General features: G+C 37.5%; 1 pseudogene; it reads right to left on the bottom strand.

Moving 5' to 3' along the window:
- Positions 1-3,244: 3,244 nt before the first annotated feature.
- On the bottom strand, positions 3,245-4,033 carry LOC141498487 (phosphomannomutase 1 pseudogene; annotated as a pseudogene).
- Between the last annotated feature and the right edge of the window lie 12,105 nt (positions 4,034-16,138).

The raw sequence follows: 16,138 nt of genomic DNA, 5'->3' as shown, positions 1-16,138 counted from the left end.
CATATAAACCTATTTGCCTCAGCTTACTCATCTGTAAAAGGAACTGGAGAAGGAAATGGCAAATCTCTCCCATGTTTTTACCAAGAAAACTCCAATGGGCTCATGAAGACATGAATGAGTGAAAAACAATATCAGCTCTGACTCTTAAAATTCCTGAATTCAAACTTCAACTCAAGCCTTCTCCCTAAGACCCTTCCTGATCCTCCACAACTGTTAGTATTTCTTCCCCTTTACCACCAAATTACCTTGAATTCACTTTCTATATATTTAGTTTTTTCATATATATCTATATCTATCTATATCTATCTATCTATCTATCTATAAATCTATCTATCTATGTGCATTACTTCCCCAACCAAATATAAAAGTTCCCTGAGTGCAAAGATGGTTTTGTTTGAGTTGTTATCATAGTTCCTTCTTTTTGTTTGTCCTTCATTCTCAAAGAGGACCAAGATAACAGGAAGATGAGGCCATCACTTAAAAATGAAATGGACTCAAGCGAGGGAGGATTGTACCAAGTCACCAGTCTCACTTTCTCCTCCAGATCCATTTAAGTCCAATGGCAAGTTATAGACCAGAATGACTGGAGATTACCCCCCCCCCCAAGTTCTTAAGATTAGGGCTGAACACATAGTTAGGTACTCAATAAATGTTTGTTTTTTGAAATTGAAATGCCAGCTTCTCCTGAGCACTCTTTTGCAACTTTATGATGCACTCATCATGTTTTAATTTCTTAATTAACAGTAAGTTCCTTGAAATTAGGACTTTCTGGTATCTAGAATGATGCTCTCAAATTGAAGATGATTAAGAAATGCATTTCAAATGAGTGACTAAAGATGTTCTGAACTGAAGACCCAGAAATAGACATATTTTTTGGACATGGCCAATAAGGGAATTTTTTTCATTTGACTATTCATAATTATTATAGGAATTTTAACTCCCCCACAATGGTGGAGAAGTAAAAGGGTAGGGACATAATGCAAAAAAGAAAAAGAAAGAAAGAGGAGAGCAAAGAAAGAAAGGGTCATTGAAACATTTTTTCTAAAAGTGCACAAGAGAATAAAAAGGCCAAAAAATCACAGATAAGCAAGAGAGCTTTGAAAGTTACAGAATGAATTTATTATATACATAAAAAGAAAGTTGCACACAATAATTTTAGTTTCACATAAAGAAAATATGTAGTAGGATCAACTGTAAATAAATTAGCTCTTCTCAGCAATACACTGACCCAAGGCAATTACAAAAGACTCATGATAGAAAATGCTATCCATATCTAGAGAAAGAACTGATGAACTCTGAAGATTGTGGCATACAATTTTCACATTCTTTAGTTTTTCATGGATTTTCTCCTTTTGATCTGTTTTCTTCTTTTACAACATGACTAATATGGAAATATGTTTTACATGATAGCACATGTATAACCTATATGAATTTGCTTACTGTTTTAGGAAGAGGGGAGAGGAAAGAGGGTGGAAGAAAATCTGAAACTCAAAATTTTGTAAAAATGAGCATTCAAAATTGTCCTTACATATAATTGAAAAAAATACACAAATACACAAAAAGAAAGAAAATAAATAACAACAAAAACACCAGGAAAAAAAAATCACATCTCTTTCCCAAGAAAGGCAGGGAATTACTAGGTCATTACTAGATATGGTTACTGTGTCTGATATTTTTGTTTAACTATTTTTCTATGCTATAAAGGAAAGTTTGATTATAAAGTGAGCAAAAGAGACATGGTGGTGTTGGAATGGGAGGCAGCTTTAAGAGAGAGAGAAGGATATATCCAGAAAAAGACTACAATATGAAAACAAAACCATCAATAACACAACTTTTAAATTTATTTTGTTTTTAATTTATGGAATAAAACAAGTATTTTCATAATATGGTATAATAAAAAAGATGATTGAACATGACACCACAAATCTATACCACTTCTTATTTTTCTTAAATATATAAAAAAGCTATCATTTAATTTTTGTTTTTCCCCTTTTTTCTTTCCCTACCCCTGCCTCATCTAATGGTTACCATTAGATGTAATATACACATATACAAATATAAAAGTATTATACAGACTTCTATGTATGTATAATACATACATATTCTCTCTTTCTTTTTTTTTTTTAGATTTCTATTATTTAATAGAATTTGTGACACAGTTAAACTTTCTCTTGTCCAGAGCTGGGCCCCTCACTCCTAAGCGGAGTTTCTTTTTATGTACAAACATACATACATACATTCTCTCGAACATAAAAAACCAAACATTGATTGATTCTAGGTGAGGCTGGAAAGCAAGTCCTAGAGCAAGGGTCAGAGGTCAGGGTCCACAGCTAGAGTAAGACCCAGAGGGAGCAGATCCTATTGGGTGGATGTAGTGGGGGGCAAATCAGGTCTGGGATGGGGAGTGCTAGCCCTCCCTCCCACCTTCTGCCAGGCAGCCACAAGGCTGGGACGGGAGGAAGGAGGCAATAAAGTTGCCCACTGTCTCTCAGCTCTGTAATTAACTGAGACTGGTAGTTGAATGGCATGCCAGGGGACAGATGCTGGCTCTGGGAGAGGGGAAGGTGACCAGGGAATCAGATCCCTCTCTTTCTAGAAGTGGGATTTAAATTCTTAAACATGCAAAGAGGAGGTTAGCACCCACTTTCAGGGGAACCCCCCCAGGGTGCAGTTGGGAAGTTTTATCTTGCCCCAATTCGAGGTGGAGGAGGGAGATAGGGAGGTCCTGGCCCAGAACCAACACTTAAAAATACTTACTGATGAACATCCCCCCACTCCACCCCTCACCAGCCTGCTCTCCAGGCTCCAACAGAAGCCAGAGAGAGGAAGGAGAGAGGAAAGAAAGGGAGACAAACCATCCCTTTGTGGAAGCCTGTTGTCCCACCCAGTCTGGTGACTTTGTGACCACCCAGGAGTAGTGCATGGAGATTATAGATACCCTGAGGGATGACTTGGGCCACCAGGCACATTTTCTGTCTGTCCATCCACTCATTCATTCATTCATCTGTCCCTATCACTGTTGCCATGACCTTCCAAACCAAGACCCTTGCACAGAGGCCTTCCCAGCAGGCAGACAGGGGATGTTCTTCCTCTGGGGGAAGGGGGAAAGACAAGGAGCAGGGGAAGGGGAAGGGTCAAAGCTCACCCTCCCTCCCAAAGGACTGCGACCGGTTGTCTTGGAGATATTTCGACCAATCCCCAGGTGAAGACATCTTGGTCCCTGAGCCTTCAGGGGACACCAACCTCATGCTTCATGTGCCCGCTCTGGGAAGAAGAGCTCTCGGCACCTTTGCACTGTATCCTGGGGGGGAGACCACGCTGTGCCCCACCGTGCGGGGGTCATCATAAATCTCATAGTCATTTCCCCCGGGGCTGGTCTCATTCCCAAAGAAGTGAATGGTGTCAAAGCTCTCCTGGTCCAGGCGATCCAGGCAGTAGTGCTTGTCCCAGCCCTCTGGGAAGACATCGAAGCTGATCATGCCCCCTCTGGAGAACCTCAGCCCTTTGCCTGCAAACTCTGCCTTCAAGGCCTCCACACATTTCTCCCGGATCTTTTCTTTCTTGTCCAGCTCTGAGAATTCAATCCTCTCCTCCAAGGTACAGCTCCGGCCAATGGGGGACACGTTCAGCATCCCATTTCGGAATTCAATGAAGGTCACGAGCTTCTTGGGCAGCTTCAGCAAGGCCATGTAGTTGAGGCAGAAGTTGATGAGGTCCTGCAGAAGCTCCTCTCCGAGATGGTTCTGGATGGTCTGCTTGGAGAACAGCTGGCCATTTTTGTATTGCACCGTGCCATTCTCTGCAAAGACGTAGTCAAACTTTTCTATGACTTCGTCCCCTTCGCCCAGCTGTTCCGCGATCTTGGAGTAGTCTGACCCCCACCCCCCACCCCAATCTTCACTCGCCCCCGAAGTTCCTGGAGAAAGGCGGCCACTTCAGGGTCGATTTTCTGGCGCGCGGGGGTCAGCGTCCCGTCCACGTCGAAGAGGCACTGCACCCGCTCCCTCCGGCGGGCCACCTCCCCGCTGGCCATGGCCCTGCCTGCTGCTCAGGCCTGCCAGCAGGCCCCGTCGCTGCCCGCCCAGGCTGGCGCCCCTCTTTCTTTTTCTAGATGTAGATTGAATCTTCCTTCATATATCCTTTTGGTTAATTTAGGTATTCTAACACTTTTTTTTTTAAAGAATATGATCCAAAAATCAATAAATGAATCTTTTATAAATGTCAAAATGTCTTATTTTCTCTGCAGTTTCAAAGGAACTACCCTCTGCTTAGAAAATGTCTGATTTGATAGCTCCTTCATATAGTTTCTGTTGCTTGACTAAAATTGGGAGGATCAATCAATCAATCAATGAGCATAAATAAGTGGTAACAACTATGTCCTAAACACTCAGAATGAGTCTACAACTGTTACACTAACAGGACTGTTTTCATTAAATCAAAGTTTTGTTACACTAAAAGAGATTGAAAGTACAAGGTTTACTACTTGGGAGCTTTCTCTGTCAGTTCTAAGTTCCTCTTACTGGGGCCAGAAGTGCTTGCTACATTCCTCAGGAATACCTGTATCCCAGGCTTTGTTTTTTGTTTTTGCAAGGCCATGGGGTTAAGTGACTTGCCCAAGGTCACACAGCTAGGTAATTATTGTTTGAGATCACATTTGAACTCAGGTCCTCCTGACTCTAGGGCTGGCGCTCTATCCACCATGCCACCTAGTTGCCCTATCCTAGGCTTTGTTAGAAAAATTGTGAACAGTCTCTTGTGTCTATTCAAATTGCTATATTTTGATCTCCTATCAAAGAAACTCACAAAGTACTTGTAATTTAATCTTATGGCATCTGCAAAATTTGGAGGATGGGTGATTGTTAGGGTTATCTCACTCTCGATATACATAGTTCTTTGCTTTTACTATGTTACTACTTACCAACCAAAGATGAAAGTTTTTTTTCCTCTTCTCGTGGCAGATACTTCAACTTCTATGGAGTCATGAACTGATGTAGGTACTTTTTCCAAAAGTACACCTCACAGCTAGGTCTTCTCAAATCTGTTTCATTATATCTGGTGACATCTTAAAACTTGGAAGGAATCATTTACTCTGAACTATTCATTTTAGAAATGAGAAATTTAAAGTCCTGAGAAATCCAGTTATTTATTGAAGGTCACAGAATAACTACCAGAGCTGGAACTTAAACTATATATATATATATATATATATATATATATATATATATATATATATATGTTTACTTATTTACTACAAAGCCAGCAATTTGGGGGTGGGAGGGAGTGAAGAGGATATAGTATTAGTTCATGTCTCCTTGGGGAACTTCTCTAGGACCTTTGATTTTACATGACTGGCAGGGCAACATAGAAGTAACCTTTTGCTATTACTCACTCTTGATGACTGACCTACATCCTCTTATAATCATCTTTTATACTAATTATCATTTATGTTCACTATAAATTTCTTCATTGCTTTGAGGTGACATGTAATTTTGAAATCTTGGACATTATGGTATTTCATGATTTACAATTCTATAATATCTCAAGAACAGTATTGGAAAGCTTGTTGGGGGTGGGGGGAATCAAGGAAAAGTTTTAAAAAGCACAGGATTAAAAATAAACCAAGAGAAGTCATCTCTCTGACTTTGGCTTTTGTTTTTTAACAGACATATGAGAAAATTATTAAGCTCCCTTTTCCACCAAATGTCCATAACAGCAATTGAGTAAACTGATTGGGTTTAGCATTTTGAGTCACCCTGCATTTTAATGGTGGTTAAGTTCTTTGAGCTGTTCTCTAAGAGAGATGTTCTCTAGAAACATCAATTTTTGTGGATAACTAGAAAAAATATATATGTATATATATAAGCACCCTAGATAAGTTTTCTCCAGACTCTTATTCCTCCTTCTTCCCTTTTTATTTGTGTCTATCCATTCCCTTCTGTATGTCACTAAATGAAAATCAAATATGAAGGAATTTTTATTTTATGTAGAAAAGGCATTGCCTATATGAGGCACATGCAAATTATACCCCGTGTTTGTGCAAATTACCTACATAAATAACTATGGACCAAATATTATCTAGTGTCAAAATGTAGTCCTGGGAAAAATCAAAGTGAGGACCCCTGCTTTTGTGTTTCATTGTTGCCACTAGTACATATTAAATAGTACAGCACAACAAAATGGAAAGGACAGGAGAGTAGGATATTCACTCTATCCTAACATAAGAGGTATTACTCTGAAATATACTAGTTTTAAGTGGAATATGAATACTTTTTTTTAAAAAAAAGTGTCTAATTCTGTGATGTGAATTACTCCAGAATAACAAAAATCATTGTTTCCCTATTTTTATATATGGTAAGATGATAGAGTCCAACTGGTGTATATTATATGCTTAATTATATTGAATGCTTTATCCCATATATTTCCACTTTTCATGTTGCCAACAGCAATGAAAATTTCACCAGCATGGACTACAATCACTGATAATGCATCTTTTTCTCTTCTATTTTCTTTATTCCAAGGCAGACAAAATAGAACCATTTGATCACTATTACTTTCCTTCTGCTCATTTTCATTTTGAGACAATCCCTTTATCTTTTATTTTTGCCTTATGGAACAATGAATTCTTTCATTTCAACCAATATTTCCTTGTTAAGCATCGACTATTTGCTTAGCCCAGTCTCCAAAGAGCATCCCTGTTATTTGGTTAGTCCTCTGAGACTTCCCTGGGGGTCTAGAATGTCTATAAACTCATTATAAATCATTAAAGCAGGACTTGTACCAGGCAATAGTTTCTAGTTTATTGAGAATGATTACATTAGGTGTTCTTTAAAAGTATGCAAAATTGCATCTCTTTAAACAAATTCTAAAGTTCAGGTTAACTTTCTTCTTCATTAATTGGAATTAATTGGGTTTTACAGTGGGACAATCCTCTGATTTAAATTGGACCTCCTTCTTCCCTTGTCTTGCCACAAAAGCTGTCATTATCCCCTGACCTTTGAGTCAATATTGGCTCATTGCCTAGAACACTCATATGAAGCTCCAGTGACTGTGGGTGCCTCTAAAGGACAGGGTAATGAATTTTAAGTCAATTGTTGAAACAAATTGCCAAATGATTATGTATAAATGCAATATTCTCTTACTAGTCTTCTGCAGAGTGATTCAAACAACTCATCCTAAGCAAAATTGTGAAGTATGTGAAGTGCATTTCTACCTCTTTCTTCCACACTCTTTTTTTTTCCATCCCATTTTCTTATCTGAACTCTAAACAACTGCCAAAATAAAGGCAAGTGAGGAAGAGAAAAGGCTCTCTGCAAAGCATAGTTTACATATTTTTTATTAGATATTTAGAAAAACCTGGAAGGTAGGTTCTATTATCTCTATTTTATAGTTGAGGAAACTCAGGGAATCAGAAGTTAGGTGATTGAATCAGGCTCACACAGCTAGCAAGAATCTGAGCCCATCTTCCTGATTCCAAGTTCAGAATTCTAATTACTATGCCAACTAGTCACCAATCCAATTCAAAGCACATATAATGCTCCCTCTCAGTGGGTGTTTCCTTTAGAATGAGATACAAACTAATAAACTTGACATTACATAATAGCTAACATTTATATAGAACTTGATATTATATTTTCATTTTACACACAAAAAAACTGAACCTGAATGAGACTTAACCAGGCTCAAGTATCTGAGGTAAGAAATGAAATCAGGACTTTTTATTTCAATTTTTTATTTCACCACATAGTGGCTTGGCCCTAACCTCCCTTTCCAGACTTTTTTACAATTACTTCTCTAAATACTCTATGTTTCAATCAAAATTGCCTACCTAAACGTACCTAGAGTCAGTAATGTAATTTCCTGTTTCACTGACTTTTCACAGACTAGCCTTCAGGTTTACCTCTTTTCCTTGTAATTCTTTTTTTGTTAAATTTAGTTCAGATGCTAACTTCTATGGAAAGCTTTTCCAGATATACCTAATTGATGAATACTCAACAATTTCCCACTTTCTTCAGCCCCCTCTCCCCTCTGACTGGAGGTTTCCTTCCAAAGGAAGGAACCTGGACTCTTCAGTTGCTCTGCTTTGTTTGGACTCCAAGGAATATGATGCCTCTCTAAGGATAAGTTGATCATCTGGTGAATTAGAAGGCTGTCTACATCAAGCATGTAAAGACTTCTTCATGTGGAACAGGAGGATGAGAACAACTTTGTGAAGTGTTTAGAGCCTGGTCAGACATCTAAGATGCCAAGGTCATTCGCTGCATCATGGGCCATCACAGTCATCTTGATTTTTGTCTTGCCTCTGGACTTGGATGACTCTAGAAGAGAGTAAGGAAGACAACTTTGTGCAACTCTGCCTCATTTAAATCCAATTCACCCATAAGTCAAGATACTACCCCAAATGTCATTGGTGTTTTTAAAAAAGAACAAAAGTGTCAACAGTTTCCCTACTCCTTTAGCTTCCTCTCTCTTCTGATTGGAGGGTTGGAGGGTGGCATACTAAAGGGCAGATCTGTGATTCTACTTTTCTCTACTTCTCAATCAATTAAATCATATTAAAAATAAAAATAAAGTGGTAGAAGAATAAAAGTAGTGATAAATTATATATGTGCTAAGGAGTCATTAGATGAAAATGAATAAAATATTATCTTTCCTAGGGCACCATTTGCAAGGTAGGATTTACCTAGAGTTGTTATTCATCTTGTTCTTAAAAGTAAAAATAAATGAGTACCCCAAATTAGAGGGTTTTCAAATAACTTTTACTGTTTTAGCAGGTTAAAACTGAGTTTAGCCTATTTAGCAAACACAGCAAGTTAAAATAGGAAGCTACTATCTTCCCTATCCTGCTTTTTTGAGGGTCAATAGTAGGGGTGGGGGAGGGATATCTCTAAAATAGACCTTATCTTGCCATGTTTCTGGATCACTGAGAGTCTTTGCCTATGAGGTAGGATATGAAAACTGATACCCTGCTCTTTCTGCTTTTCTCTGCCCCCCCCCTCCCAATTTTCAATGGGTTTGCCCCAAGCTTAAGAATTACGAGTTATGGGCTCTGGGTATCTTACTTTTAATAGGATTTTTTGGAGACACAATATGAAGAAATTAATTTCTAACAGTACTATTTTAGATCATCTGAAGTCCAGTAGGGGAGATACTTTAGGGCAGTAGGACCATTTCAGTGTTGTTTATTCTTTTGTATATTAATTCAACAAGAGTTTACTAAAAGCCTACTTATGTACCAAACATTTTGATAGGTACTGTGATACAAAGGACAAAAATCAAATCAATCTCTGCCCTTGAGAAGCTTATATTCTATTGCATTTGAACTGGCCATCAAAGCACTTTATGAAGGTAAATCACCTAAATCCACCTATATTAAAGACTAACCTAAAATTCAGATGAAGTATAAACAGAAAATATGATTTGAGTGATATTAATGTGAGCATAGATTTAGATGTAGATGCATAATGAATTTTTTAAAAGTATTTATTTGAGGAAGTATTTATTTTTACTTTTGTGGAACAAGAGGATTAAGTAACTTGCCTAAGGTCACATAGTTACTAAGTATCAAGTGTTTGAGGATGGATTTGAATTCAGGTCCTCCTGACTCCAAGGCTGGTACTCTAGCCTCTGTACTATTTAGCTGCCCCAATTAAATATTTCTTATGTGCCAAGAGCCATTATGCTTTGCATATACAAATCCAAAAGTGCCTGTCCTCAAGGAGTTTACATTCTCCTTAACAGGTTGTCTCCTTGAAGGAAACAATAAATAAGGGAATATTGACCAAAGAAGGATACTTTTGATTTGAGAAGTCAGAGGAACAGTGGGTAGAACCATAGGGCAAACAATTTACATGGTATGTGTTACACAATATAGATTTAATTGTTCAATATAGAGATTACACAGTACAGATTACTTGGTATGGATTACACAGTATTGATTTAATTGTTTTTCCATTGGGAATTGAGAACAAAGGCCTGAAATAATTTGAGGTAGCAAGGTTGAAAACCCAGAGATGGTTAAGGTGCACTGTCAACTGGGAAATAAAGAATGGTTTAGAGTAGATATAATCAGCTATATGCCTTCTCACTGGCTGAATTTCCAATCAAGATTCCTTCAAGGCAATTGATTCCAGAGTCAATTGGATTAAGTCACACAAGGAATGGTTTTTCCTAGTTAGGAGAGAGTATCTGGAGGGTAGTTGCAAAGACTTGACTGGAATGGGAAAGTCAGATGAGAGAGAGAGAGAGAGAGAGAGAGAGAGAGAGAGAGAGAGAGAGAGAGAGAGAGAGAGAAGTAAATTGCTTTAAATTATACAGGTGGTAAATAGGTGAGATATAAATAAATAAAACTTGTTTCTTCTGACTCCACAGCCAGCCAGTGTTCTCTCCACTATACCATGGTTTGCCAGCAATAGTAGCATAGGTGATATGGTTACTGTAGTAAAAATGAAATAGGGTCCCTATTTGGTTTTTTTTGGGGGGGGGTATGTTTTGTTTGTTTTTTACTGAACTAAAGTCATTACTAGGGTTTTGCCTTCAAAAGATTGAGTCTTGTACACAGGGGTCATGTGGTCTATATCTTCACTCCTTTGAATTGTCTTTCAATCTCTGCTCTGCATCTGATTCACAAATTACTTAACCTTTGTCCTTATGTTTTGTTATTTTAAATTTTTACTCAGAAATATTTACTCTCTATTTGTAAAATAGAGCTGTGTATAATAATTCCTACAACCACTTTTAAAAAAGATGTTTTATAGGAATAAAATCATGTATATATATATTTTTTTTCCTGGCTTTTCTGATATCTTATTTATACCTAAGGTGTGTTTCTCAGAATGCCCATTGCAAAACATGTCACTATGCTGTGCATTTAATTATCCTGTGTCTCTTGTGTAATCTTTGTTGTTTTTTTTAATGTTTTTGCAAGGCAAATGGGGTTAAATGGCTTGCCCAAGGCCACACAGCTAGGTAATTATTAAGTGTCTGAGACTGGATTTGAACCCAGTTACTCCTGACTCCAGGCCGGTGCTTTATCCACTACGCCACCTAGCCGCCCGTCTCTTGTGTAATCTTGATGTTTTAAACATTTCTCACCAAAACACAGAAAACCTGTAATTCAGGTATGATAACAGGCTCTTATTGTTTCCTTGTTAGATTTGTTATTTTGTGGGAGGGAGCTAAGTCTTAAAATATTATCCCTTTTCCCCGTCTGAATTTCCCAATGGGCTAAGTGGAAAGGTGTAACACAAAGTTCTCTTACTAGGAAAATGCAAAATAAGTAATCTCTTTAAATGAGTAATACTTACAAATATTCATATGAGAGGGCAATAAATTTTTCCATTTGGAGGAAGAAAGACTCAGAGGCAGTCAGACAGCAGAGAGAGAAAGAGACAGACAGAGAGAAAAAGAGACAGTGAGATATAAAGAGAAACAAAAATAGAGATAGAGAGACAGAGTGACAGAGACAAAGAGCTACTAAGAGGAGCTGGGTGAGTCATTCTTGTGAGCATACTGTTACACCAGATTCCAGTAGCATGATTGGGGACGGGCAAGGATCACAGCTATTTTGAATCAGCAGAACATTCCCATGTAGTTTTATAGTTCATTTCAGAAGAGAGTGGAAACACTTCCAACATCTCTCTGTAACAAACAAAAAACAAAAAACAGTTTAGCAACCACAAGATCCCATCTTCCAGACTCCACCTACTCACTGACCAAGATGAGGATTATGTTTCCCTGGCTACAGTCAAGCCCACGGAACAAATGTCAAGGTCGATTCCCAGCTTCTGAAGCAAGAGGATGTTTGCAGGCTTCTGTGGCTATCTTGCTAAATGGAAATGCTCGACCTTAAATATGTGCAGCTTTAATGACTTTCACATACATGTATGCGCACACATATGCAGATGTAAATGCATATCTTTTTAATACAGCATTGGCAAGTTCTGTGTTATAAATATAATCCAGGTTAGAACCTGCAGAAAATCTTTTGTCATTTATCAATGGTTTTTCCTCTGCTTCTGCAGATCCATTTACTAAAATCCAGCAGGGAGGGGGAACTGTCTGCCATATCTGCTGAGATTAATGTGCTCTTGAAAAGTTGCTTAGAAGGCAAATATATCAGGTCAACACGTGATATCTCTACCCTACACCTCCTCCTTTTAAAAAATGGACATCTGGATATTCAGAAAATGAACTGATGGTAATGATGCGTGTGTCTAACAGTGGCAGATGTATCATATTTCTGTCCCATGGATCTGAGCAGGATCTGAAGCTACTCTGAAAACCCAACAGTAAATTCAAAAGCTTAAGATCCCCAGATTGTACTGTGTTGAGCCACTGTTGAATATATTTCTGCATGCAAGGCAGTGTTATATGAAAATAAATTGTCTGTTCTTCTTATGCCATTTCAAATCTCCCCCAGAGAATAAATACCAGCTGTGATTTGTATCTCTTTCTGTCACTGATTTGTTTCCAACTTGAGTAGCCTTTTCTTGACTCTCATTTCAGTAGAACTGGTTATCAAACATTTTGCTGAAGCCCTCCACTCAGAAGATCTAATTGCAAGCAGAGGGAAACCATGAAGAGAATGTTGATTTCTCAGGCTGAGTAAGAAAGTTTTTGTTAGTTATCAAGATTTTCCAAGTGTTGGGATTCTGCAGTTGCAGGTTCTCAGGAGTTATGACTGATAATGCAAGCTACTCTACTAAGAGTTATCATGGATATGACTGAGCCAGGTGGAGGAATATCAGCACTTTATTACAATAGTGGGGTGAAGAACACAAAAAGTCACTATATTCCCTATTACAAAGTAGGATGCCAGCTAGGTGGTAGAATGGATCTAGTAGTCCTAGTCTGAAGTTAGGAAGAGCTGTTTGAATCCTGCCTCAGACACAATTAGTTTTGAGACCTTGAAAAAGTCATTTAGCCTCAGTTTACTCATCTGTAAAATGGGAATGATAATAATAGTAGTACTTCTATATAGGGTTGTTGTGAGACTCCAATAAGATAATTTATGTTAAGCCTTGCAAATTTTTTTTTTTTAGGTTTTTGCTAGGCAAGGGGTTAAGTGGCTTGCCCAAGGCCACACAGATATGTAATTATTAAGTGTCTGAGGCCGGATTTGAGCTCAGGTACTCCTGACTCAAGGGCGCCACCTAGCCACCCCTAAGCCTTGCAAATGTTAAAGCTATTTAGCTATTATTATTATTATTATATTATTATTATTATTAAAATTGGAAATTTGGGGAAATAATGAGAGATCCAGTCACTTCTTCCAGTATTTCCCATATTGTATCTTTTGATCCAATAATAACCTTTCATCCTGGATCTGCATGCCTGCAACTAATTATTTCTCCCAATCCCTTGGGCTTTAAAATTTTTTTCTTTATGACAGTAATTTCCCCTCAGTTTCCTCCACCTCCACTGAATACTTCCTTGTATGAGGGAAGGAAACTAGGTAGCTCAATGGATAGAATGCTGGGTCTGAAGTCATGAAGACCTAGGTTCAAATCTGATTTCAGATACTTATTGTGTGATCCTAGGCAAGTTTCAGTTTCCTCATCTTGAAGGCAGATAGAATGCCAGTTAAGCTATTTATCATCCCAAAAGATGATGCTGTTAAAAGTACTGAATTCAATATATCAGAAAATATGGAAAACACAACAGTGGCCACTGCACTGGAAGAGATTGGTTTATGTCCCAAACCTAAAGAAGAACAATTCCAAGGAATGGTCAAATTACCAAACAATTGCACTCATTTCACATATCAGCAAGGTTATGCATAAGATTCTATAAACTAGGTTTCAGTGATTTTTGTGAACTGCAAAATATCAGAAGAGCAGGCTGGTTTTGAAGAGACAGAGAAATGAGAGACCAAATTGCTAACATTCACTGTATTAATGAGAAAGCAAGGGAGTTCCATAAAAGACATTTAAGGCCACATTTACTACACTAAAGCTTTTAACTGTATGGATCACAACAAAAATGTGGTAAATCCTCAAAGAGATAGGAGTAACAGATCAGTTTGTCTTTTGAGGAACCTGCATGCAGACCAAGAAGAAATAGAACTGAACATGAAACAACTGAATGGTTTAATATTGGATAAGAAGTATGACAAGGCTATATATTGTCAACCTATTTAACTTATATGCAGGGTATATCATGAAATATGCCAGGTTGGAAGAATCAAAATCTGAATTTAAGGATACCAACAGAAATATCAACAATCTTAGATATACAGATGATACCACTTTGATGGCAAAAGGCAAGGAAGGGTTTAAGAATCCTCTTGATTAGGGTAAAAGGGAAGAGAGTAAAGTCTGACTTGAAGTTTAACATTAGAAAGAAGCTAAGATTTGTTAACTGATCCTATCACTTTCTGGCAAACTGAAGAAGAAGAAATGGAAGCAATGTCAAATTTTGTATTCTTGGACTCAAAAAATCCCTGCAGAGGGGCAGCTAGGTGGCGCAGTGGATAGAGCACTGGCCCTGAAGTCAGGGGTACCTGAGTTCAAATCCAGCCTCTGACACTTAATAATTACCTAGCTGTGTGACCTTGGCCAAGCCACTTAACCCCATTTGCCTTGCAAACAAAAATCAAAAAATAAAAACCTGAAAAAAAAATCCCTGCAGAGAGTGACTACAGCCAGGAAATTAAAAGATGTTTGCTCCTTAGAAGGAAAAGTATGGCAAATCTGGACAACATACTAAAAAGCCGAGACATAACCTTGCTGACAAAAGTCTACATACTCAAAGTTATGACTTTTTCCAGTAGTATGTATGACTATGAAAGTTGGATTATAAGAAAAGCTGAGTGCTTGCATTCAATAATTTGTTGCCTTTCAATTGTGATGCTGGAGAAGATTTTGGAGAGTTCTTGGACAGCAAGGAGGTCAATCAGTCAATACTTAAATTAATTCACTGGAATGTCAAATATTGGAAGTTGAAATTTAAATGCTTTGGTCACATAAGATGAGGGAACTGGGAAAGACTCTAATATTGGGAAAGACTGAAGTCAAAAGGAAAAGGGTATGGCAGAGGATGAGATGGAGAGATAGTATTATGGAAACAATAAATATAAAGTTAAAAAACCTCAAGTAATAGTGAAGGATAAAAGGACCTGTTGTCCATGCAATCATGAAGAGTCAGAAAATAGCTGGGAAAAAATGGAAGTTTGTCAGAAACCAGGCATAGTCCAGCATTCACACCATATACCAAAATAAGGTTAAAATAGGTACATGGTTTAGATATAATGGATGCTATCATAAGCAAATTAGGGGAGCATAGAATATCTTAGTTGTCAGATGTATGGATAAGAGAAAACTATATGATAAAACAAGAGATAGAGAGCATTACAGAAAATAAAATTGATCATTTTTATTACATTATAAAGTATTTTCACAAACAAATCTAGAAAGAAATCTAGAAGAAAAGCAGAAAACTGGATGCAGGTGGGGGAGACAGGAGGGAGAATGCTACATCAAGTTTCTCTGATAAAGGACTCAAATATGTAGAGAACTGAATCAAATTTATAAGAATACAAGTCATTCTACAATTGATAAATGGTCAAAGGATATGAGCAGGCAGTTTTCTGAAGATATGGAAAAATGCTCTACATCACACTACTAGTTAGAGAAATGCAAATTAAAACACTTACCTATCAGATTGGTTTATATGACAGAAAAGGAAAATGACAAATGTTGTGGAAAAATTGAGACACTGATGCACCCAACCATTCTGCAGAACAACTTGTAATTATAAAATGGTGTGTACACCTTTTGCTCAAGCAACATTACTAGTAGTTCTATATTCCAAAGAGATTTTCTTAACAAGGAAAAGAACTTATATGTATAAAAATATTTATAGTGGTTCTTTTTTGTAGTGACAGAGTTTAAAATCAAGGGAATGACCATCAATTGCAGAATGGCTAAACAAGTTGTGTATATGATTATGAAGGACTGCTGTTGTGCTAGAAGAAATTACAAGCAGTATGGTTTCAGAAAAGCCTAGAAAAATTAATATGAACTACTGCAAGGTGAAGTAGACAGAAGCAGGAGAACATTGCACATAGTAATAACAATATTGTACTGTGAGCAATTTAGCAATTCTCAGCAAAATGATGATCCAAGATGTTTCTGAAGGA

This window comes from Macrotis lagotis, chromosome X (assembly GCF_037893015.1).
Source record: "Macrotis lagotis isolate mMagLag1 chromosome X, bilby.v1.9.chrom.fasta, whole genome shotgun sequence".
Classification (NCBI taxonomy): Eukaryota; Metazoa; Chordata; class Mammalia; order Peramelemorphia; family Peramelidae; genus Macrotis; species Macrotis lagotis.
This window is presented reverse-complemented; position numbering and strand designations above follow the sequence as displayed.